Genomic DNA, 9,909 nt, shown 5'->3' on the forward strand with positions numbered 1-9,909 from the left:
AAGCAAACCAATCGAAATTTAAGTGGAAAGGTACTTTACGGGGGGGTCTAAAGGGGAAAATGTTCAAAATCACACCAAGTAATATGGAATTTAGAATCAATCAATGAGAAAATCATGGAAAAGAGTCAGCATGTTTAACATATAAATAGAGTAAGACATGGGTAGTCAAGAATTAGCACACGACTGTAGCAAAACATGAAGATAAAATGATACTGAATCAGTGAGAAAGATGCAAGTCTTGATGCGAACAGTCAAGATGAACACAAACACATAGAATTGATGTAAGTCTAGGCTGAGAAACTCAGTAGAAGCATATCAAGGCAAGGCAGTCACAAGAAATCACAAGAGCTCAAAAGAAATATGAGAATTAGTAAGTCATGCTAATACAACCAAACGAAGAACCCTAAAAATTAGGGTTTTCGACGTAGGCTAGTTAGGGTCAAGGAAGAACCCAACAAAATCAGTCAAAACACGTAGATACACTTAAAATCGGAGAGTGTTTAGAAGAAAAGATTTTCAAAAACCCTAGTTTAGGAAGATGACAAACCACTCGAAAATCAGGAGATTTTCCATAAAACAAGTAAAATAAGTTCGATCCTTCTCAGATCTGTACAGATCTAAGAAGTTTAAGGGACGAAATTAGGATTTTTATCAGAATAACTCGAATAGAGGAAAAAGCATATTGCAGATTAAAACAAAAATCAGAAGAAAGAATCGTTTCCTAGTTCGAAGGTGAGGAGTTATTTTAGAAAAGTCGGAAAAACCTTTGAGGAAAACAACAAAAGCTCATAATATACACAGATCTAAGACAGAGCTAAAAGAAATTGGAAAATCTTAAGAGTTAGGGTTTCAGAGAACCCAGAGAAGATGAGAAAACCTTAAAGTGTTACCGATTTTAGCCGGAAAAGCCATAGATCTTACTCAAACAGCCATGGATGGCCGAAAAATGGTGTGAAAGACCATGGATAGGAGTTGAACCGCTCCAGGTTCACCTGAGGACCTCAGGGTAGTGTTAAACCGGCGTGGAGTGAAGCACAGTCCAGGAGATGATGAGAGGCCATGGTTTCCGGCGAGGGAGGTGACCGGAGAAGGTGGACAGGGTCCATCGGAGAAGAGGAGAGAAGAGAAGGTTCTAGAGAGAACAAGAGATATAGAGAGGGAGTTAGATTGGTCGGTTGGGAGAGAAATCAGAGGGGGAAACGAGAGATGGGGGTAGTCGTTAGGGTTTAATATGGTAAGGGGAGATCTGTACCATTGATTAGAATTGATCGACGGTCCAGATTGGACCAGGGATTGGGTGGGTATGGTTTGGGTTTGGGCTTGGGTCTGACGGGTTATTTAATTGGGTTTGGGGTTGGTTTGATTTTGGTTATAGTTTAAATAAGAGTGGCTACTTGTTAAATACCCAACTAAATTAGATAAATAATTAATAAAATGGCTAATAATTAGATAAAATGAAATTAAAGCTAAATAGGTGAAATTAAGGTAATTAACTAATATGAAAAATATGAAATGACTGATTATTGAATTAAAATAGCATAAAGTGTACAATTAGGCTATAATTGCAAAATTGTTGTAATTATAGCCAAACAATGCCGAATTCGCTAATTTGTGAAATAGGATTAAAAATGATATATTGAGTTAAGAAATACTTTGAAATTACTTGTAATGCAATTTATGAATAATTATTGGATATAAAATACTGAATAAATTAAAAAATAAATTGATAATAATATGGAAAATTATGGAAAAATACCAATTATTATAAAAAGTGATTTTGAAGGCCTATATGCAAATTTAAAAATAGTTTGAGGAAAAATTGGGTGTCAACAGCTGCCCCACCTTAACCGGGAAGGATGAAAGAGTTTTCGGGTAAAGAAATGATGGCCAATTTTGACCGAGCAAAACGGTTTGGGAAGATTTAGGCCGCACCCTGGCTTCTGAGCTGCCTACATATCCCTGGTTTCACAGGAATCAGGCCCGTATGTAGTTCCGGATCATCGGCGGAGTATACCGATGAAGCTATTTCAAGAACGGACGCCACATCTACGGCTGGGTGAGTGAACGGTTTATGGGAATGGTTAGGTTTGATATGGCTTGAGGGAACTGGAGCGGTATCGCTCCTGCTGGGATAGCCATTGCTTGCCGTTTCACCTGCAAATAGAAGAAATACAAGCGTATACTATGCATAAATTTAAACATGATGCAAATTCCCGCCGGACCATGAATGTTGTCTTCGGACAATGCGAATGATGTCCTTAGACCATGATGTCCCGGGCCATGGAGCGTATGATATGGGATTCGCAGGCCATGAAAATGATGTTCTCGGGCTATGAGGATGGTGCCTCCGGACCATGACGCCTTTGAATAATGATATGCAAAAGAGTGAAAGAGATCCTCAGGCCATGACATGGTGTTCTCGGGCTATGAAGATAGTGCCTCGACGATGACGCCTTTGGATGAGTTGGCGATAGTTTCAGCCCATGAAGGATGCAGTATGAGGCGATCTTTAAGCCATGCGGATGCAGTATGAGGCGATCTTTCAGCCATGCAGATGTAGTATGTGGTGATCTTTCAGCAATGCAATGCAGTATGAGGCGATCTTTCAGCCATGCAGATGCAATATGTGGCGATCTTTCAGCCATGCAGATGGGAAGGCAGAATAGTAGCCCTATGCAATGCAAATGCAGATGGAGACAGCGTTTAGTCTCGGAAGGCAGAATGGTAGCCTTATGCAATGCAAATGTGGATGGAGACAGCGTTTAGTCTCGGAAGACAGAATGGTAGCCTTATGCAAATCGGAAGGCAAAATGGTAGCCTTATGCAATGCAAATGCAGATGGAGGTAGAGCTTAACCTCGGAAGGCAGAATGGTAGCCGTATGCAATGCAGATGTGGATGGTTGTAGCGTTTAACCTTGGAAGGTAGAATAGTAGCCTTATGAAAATTGGAAGGCAGAATGGTAGCCTTATGCAATGCAGATGTGGATGGAGGTAGAGCTTAACCTCGGAAGGCAGAATGGTAGCCTTATGCAAATTGGAAGACAGAATGGTAGCCTTATGCAATGCAGATGCAGATGGAGGTAGAGCTTAACCTCGGAAGGCAGAATGGTAGCCTTATGCAAGAAATAAAATAGCAAATGACATTGAGTTTTCTTAGCTGAGAGCATATTGCAGCGTTGTGACTACTGGGAGCATTGTGACTACAGAGCATTACTTGTATATGCTGATAGCAAATTTTGGCAAGTGCAACGGTTCTGAGAATCGTATTTTTGAACAATGTTTGTTCCACCGTTGTACAGTATGTTTAATGATTTCGCAATCCTAGTGCCTGCATCCAAAGAAAAATCGTGAGTTTTGTAAGGGGGAAGGTTAGTTCGTATCCCTGCTGGCTTTGCTTGACTTGTTCGGCATTGATCTGGTGGTACCGTCTGTATCATTGGGGTAGCGTTGCTAAACAAAGCAGTTTCAATAATAAACGTGCATGATTTTGTAAAAGCATGACATAAATGTATAATAAAAAATAGCTTTTAGATGAACCGGCGACTGTGACGTAGTTCAGGACATTGCAACCTCTCCTGCTACGGAATTTTGAGGGTCCTCCTCAAAATTCTGCCCTAGTTTGATGGGTTGACGCTTCTGACTGTAGCTCATGCGGCGATCGGCCGAAATTACTTCGGAATTTTGAGGGTCCTCCTCAAAATTCTACCCCAGTTTCCAATTGCGGGGGGAAATGAATTTATTGAATTGTGACCGAACCCATAGGGCTACCTACGTATCCCCTCGTAAACGGGAATCAGGTCAAGCGTAGTTCAATTTACATCATATAAGGAAAGCATAAAGTTACACATAGTAACGCTTGACTGCATCTGAATTGATCGGCTTTGGCCAGACTTCTCCGTCCATTTCTGCAAGTATGAGGGCTCCTCCTATCAAAACCCGGTGAACCATGTATGGACCCTGCCAATTGGGAGAAAACTTCCCTTTGGCTTCATCTTGATGCGGAAAAATTTTCTTCAACACCAGCTGCCCCGGTGTGAACTGTCTTCGCTTAACTCTTTTGTTAAAGGCTCTGGACATTATGTTCTAATAAAGTTGACCATGGCAAAATGCATTCATTCTCTTTCCGTCTATAAAGGATAGTTGCTCATAACGACTTTTTACCCACTCCGCGTCGCCGAGCTCAGCTTCTTGTATGATCCTTAGGGAAGGAATTTCAACCTCAGCGGGAATGACAACTTATGTACCGTAAACCAGCATGTAAGGGGTTGCCCCAGTTGATATGCGGACTGTGGTGCGATATACCAGTAGAGCAAACGATAACTTCTCGTGCCACTGTCTATGCTCCTCTATCATTTTCCTCAATATCTTTTGATATTCTTGTTGGCAGCTTCTACAGCTCCATTCATCTGAGGCATAAAGGCTGTGGAATTCTTGTGTTTGATCTTGAAAGTTTCGCACATAGCTTTAATCAAATCGCTGTTGAGATTGGAGCCATTATCAGTAATGATTGACTCTGGAATTCCGAATCGACAAACAATGCGGTCGCGAACAAAGTCTACCACAAATTTCTTAGTCACTGCTTCGTAAGATGCTGCTTTGACCCATTTGGTGAAATAGTCGATGGCTACTAGGATAAACCTGTGTCCGTTGGAAACAGCAGGCTCAATTGGTCCAATAACGTCCATTCCCCAGGCGGCGAACGGCCACGGTGAGCTTGTTGCATTAAGCTCGCTCGGAGGCACCTTTATCATGTCCGCATGTATCTGACAACGGTGGCATTTCCGAACATACTGGATGCAGTCCATTTCCATACTCATCCAAAAGTAACCAGCCCGGAGTATCTTCTTCGCTAAGACAAAACCGTTCATATGTGGACCACAGGTCCCAGCATGAATTTCCTCTAGTAGCCTGGATGCTTCTTGCGTCGACACATCTCAATAATCCTAAATCGGGAGTCCTCCTATACAGGATTCCTCCGCTGTGAAAGAAGTTGTTGGACAATCTCCGAAGTGTGCGTTTCTGAGTAGGATTAGCAAGCTCTGGGTACTCTCCTTTTGCCAAATATTCCTAGATATCATGAAACCAAGACTTTCCATCTGCTTCCTCTTCAACATGGGCACAGTAAGCTGGCTGATTATTTTTACCGGAATGGGATCAATGAAATTCTTATCGGAATGCTGTATCATAGATGATAGGGTAGACAATGCATCGGCGAACTCATTCTAGACTCTAGGAACATGCTGGAATTCCGTCTTCATGAACCTCATTATCAACTCCTGCACGTGATGCAGATACGGGAGTATCTTAGAGTTCTTGGTTGCCCATTCTCCTCTACCTGATGTATAAGTAAGCCTGAATCTCCAATCACTAGCAGCTCTTGAACGTTCATGTCAATGGCCATTTTGAGTCCTAAGATGTAAGCTTCATACTCGGCCATATTGTTGGTGCAGGGGAAACTGAGTTTGGCAGACACCGGATAATGCTGACCGGTTTCTGATATTAAGACTAATCCTATGCCAACTCCTTTGAAGTTTGCTGCTCCATCGAAGAACATTCTCCAACCATCATAGGATTCTGCAATGTCTTCTCCTATGAATAATACCTCTTCATCAGGAAAATACGTTTTCAGGGGTTCGTATCCTCCATCCACGGGGTTTTCAGCAAGGTGGTCTGCCAGTGCCTGTCCCTTAACCACTTTCTGAGTCACGTAAACAATATCAAACTCACTCAACAGGATTTGCCACTTGGCTAGCTTGCCAGTGGGCATGGGCTTCTGAAAGATGTACTTCAAGGGATCCATTCTCGATATGAGATATGTAGTATAGGCACAGAAGTAATGTCTCAGCTTCTGAGCTACCCAAGTCAAAGCATAACAGGTGCGTTCCAATAGAGAATACCGGGACTCGTACGGGGTGAACTTCTTGCTGAGATAATAAATGGCTTGCTCTTTCTCCCTGTTTCATCATGCTGCCCCAGAACACAGCCGAAAGCTCCATCTAACACCGCAAGGTAGAGTAATAAGGGTCTACCGGCTCGGGCGGGACTAAGACTGGTGGTGTTGACAGGTACTCCTTGATTTTGTCGAAGGCCTTTTGGCAGTCATCGGTCCATTTGGTGGCGGCGTCCTTCTTTAGCATCTTAAAGATTGGCTCACAGATAACTGTAGACTGTGCTATGAATCGGCTGATGTAGTCAAGCCTTCCCAAGAAACTCATCACATCCTTCTTGTTCCTTGGCGGTGGTAGCTCTTGAATGGCTTTGACTTTCGATGGATCCAATTCTATTCCTCGGCGGCTCATAATAAACCAAAGCAATTTCCCCGCAGGAACCCCAAATGCGCACTTTGCGGGGTTTAGTTTCAGGTTGTATCTCCGCAGTCTGTTGAAGAACTTCCTCAGATCTTCTATGTGGTCAGTGGCCTTCTTGGACTTGATAATAACATCCCTCCACATATACCTCTATCTCCTTGTGTATCATATCATGGAAGATGGTAGTCATGGCCCTCATGTAGGTGGCCCCTGCATTCTTCAGGCCGAATGGCATCATCTTGTAACAGTACATTCCCCACGACGTAATAAAAGCCATTTTCTCAGCATCTTCCTCATCCATCCAGATCTAATGATAACCAGCGAAGCAATCTACGAATGACTGTAGCTCATGCTTGGCGCAATTGTCAATCAGGATGTGTATATTTGGCAAAGGGAAGTCATCTTTCGAACTGGCCCGGTTGAGATCCCGGTAGTCGACACAGACTCTGACCTTCCCATCCTTCTTCGGCACTGGCACAATGTTGGCTAACCATGTTGGGTACTCAACCACCCTAAGAACCTTGGCTTTGATCTGCTTGGTGACTTCTTCCTTGATTTTCAAACTCATATCAGGCTTGAGCTTTCTGAGCTTTTGCTTTACCAGTGGACACATTGGATCGGTTGGCAGTTTGTGAGCCACAATAGACGTACTCAGACCAATCATGTCATCATACGACCAAGCGAATATGTCCTCATACTCCTTTAGAAATTTTGTGTATTCTTTCTTCTCTGATGACGACAGGTGAATGGTGATTCGCGTTTCCTTGACATTTTCTGAATCTCCCAGGTTGACAATTTCGGTCTCGTCCAGGTTGGACTTAGTTCTGTTCTCAAAGTTCTCAACTTCTTTGACAATCTCGCCAGGTATGTCATCTTCCTCTGAATCCATGTCCGTTTGTTGCGTTGTCTCATTGCATGTCACAGTCATTGGTTCATCAAGATAAGTAATAGTAATGCTGTATTGGTAAAGTAAGGAGGAAAACGATAGCAATAAATATTAATTCATAAGAAAAATCAAACATGTTTTTGATAAATTGAATAACTATTTTCAAATCGAAGATCTTACTGTGGGAATTAAAAAATGCGAAAAGAAAATCATTTAGCAAATAAAATAGTGAATAATGCTTGTTTTAGCCTTGCTAACCCGAGGCTCGTCGGGCTTTGGTTGTCCTGAGGGTCCAATTCTTGAGATGCATCCCTCTGCTCACAGCCTGTATGGAAGGGCCTTCCTCCCCCTCCTCCTCGAGAATAACACAACAGTCCATATCACTGTCCTCTAGAAACAAGTTCTTCACTGCTGCAAGTGCTTCTTCTTCATCTAACCCATAAATAATGTCGGCCTGTTGGAAAGTCTGCTCCAGATGCGGTATTGGCTGCTCTAATGGGTAGTAAGGACAGCGCCGTGGTGGCGACCAGCTATTAAACTCTTCCTAGGTGTATTCATATCCCAAACCGAAGGTAGTGCCATGTTTCTTGAGTTTTATGGGTTTAGAGATTCCTTGGAGGTTCTTGCCGAGCCCTTTGCCAGGTTCGTACCCACTCCAACTCAATATACTCTCGATTTTGCTATCCCACCATTTGTCTTTGTCGATAGCATTGACCCATTCAATGTGGTGGTAAGTTTCTCCACCCAGCTTCCTTCTTCCCTCGATCGCCAGAATGGTCTGGCGACTGTATATAGGATTGCTACCATCGCCGTGAATGATTACTTCTTGGTGATTCCATTCGAACTTTACTGCCTGATGCAGCGTTGATGCTATGGCCCCAGCAGCATGGATCCATGGCCGTCCCAGCAGCAAGTTGTAAGACGATGGTACATCTATTACCTGGAAATTGACCTCGAACCAGGTTGGTCCCATCTGCAGGCATAGACTAATCTCACCAATGGTGGATCTCTGAGAACCATCGAAGGCTTTCACATTGATTGCTCCATCCTTTATCTCATGCAGCCCTTTGCCCAACTTCTTGAGTGTTACCAGCGGACAAATGTTAAGACTAGAACCTCCGTCGATCAGGATCCTAGTGATGAAATAATCTTCGCATTGCACGGTGATGTGCAGTGCTTTGTTGTGCCCCAGCCCTTCAGGTGGCAGCTCGTCCTCATAAAAGGTGTTCTTATGGCTTTCCATAACGTGTCGTACCATATTATCCATTTCCCCGCTAGTGATGTTATTTGGTACATACGCTTCATTCAGCACCTTCAACGGAGCATTCTTGTGCATCTCAGAATTTTGCAGCAAAGAGAGAATGGATATTTGTGCTGGCGTCTTGTTTAACTGGTCGATAACCGAGTATTCCTTGGCCTGTATTTTCCTCCAAAGGTCATCCGGACCTGTCTCAATGAGGGGCGGCCGGTCGGAGGCCTGCTTGCTTGATTCAGCCAGATGCTCAGGGGTATAGACTCTACCAGTTCTTGTCATACCCTATGTTGCGACAGTTTCTTCAATCCTAACCTTGCCCTTCCTTCTCGCCTCGGCTGTATAGTCCCAAGGTATAACATTTGTATAGAAGGGTGGCGTGGTTGAAATCGCCACTTCAAACGGAACATGCGCCTTAGTTGGCAAGACTGCAACCTCAAATGGTGCGGGTGCATTTGCCGGAGACATGAATTCAACCTCAATTGGTACTGGTGTTTTTGCGGGTGGCGCTGCTTCAAACTCAAGAGGTATAGACATATTCACCTCAGCGTCTTCAGACGGTTGGATCTGGACTATGATCGGTTTGAGAGTAATTGCCGGTTTCTTTGGGTCATCACCTTCTGCGATCAACCCGATTGATCCCTCGGGATCCCAGTCATCTTCTACTTCAATCATGTGGATACCTCCACCCTTATGGTCTCGCAGAGGATTGTTGCGAATGTTTGGAGCGGGTTCCTTTGCCACAATGATCTTGTTATCAATCAAAGATTGTATCTTGTCTTCAAAGAGTGGCATTCATTGATGTTGTGCCCTTTCATGCCGGAGTGGTATGCACAGGACTTGTTTGGGTAAACCCATTGAGAAGGATTCTCAGGGGTTGCAGCAGGGATGAGGGTGACATAACCAGTAGCTTTGAGCCTCTCATACAGTTGGTCGATGGGTTCGGCGATGGCGGTATATTGTTTTGGAGGTCTACGGTCAAAATTAGGTCGAGGTCTAGGGAAGTTTTGGCGTGCAGGGGGTGATTGATAAGGAGATGGTTGAGCATTATAAGTTTGGTAGACATGAGCGGGTTGGGAGTATCTGGGTGAAGTAGGTTGATATGTAGGAGGTGGAGATGATTGATAAGCTGGTGGCGGAGCTTGGTACGAGGGTGAGGGTGCTTGGTAATTTGGGGTTGGCTGGTATATGAGTGGAGGTGTTGGGTAAGTTTGGTACTTGAGGGGAGACTTGGTCCTTTGTGCAACCATCACGGCTCCCACGTCCCTTTTCTTAGACACACCACCGGACTGTAAAGCCTTATTTGTAGCTTGCAAGGCTTCAAAATTTGTAACCATACCACTTTTAATACATTCTTCAATTCTTTCACCTAATTTGATAATGTCGGAGAACTTGTGGTTCTCAATCATCATTAGTCGTTCATAGTACTGCGGGTCCTGAGCCCGGACAAAGAACTTGTTCA

The sequence above is a fragment of the Nicotiana attenuata genome, unplaced genomic scaffold (assembly GCF_001879085.1).
Source record: "Nicotiana attenuata strain UT unplaced genomic scaffold, NIATTr2, whole genome shotgun sequence".
In the NCBI taxonomy this organism is placed as follows: Eukaryota; Viridiplantae; Streptophyta; class Magnoliopsida; order Solanales; family Solanaceae; genus Nicotiana; species Nicotiana attenuata.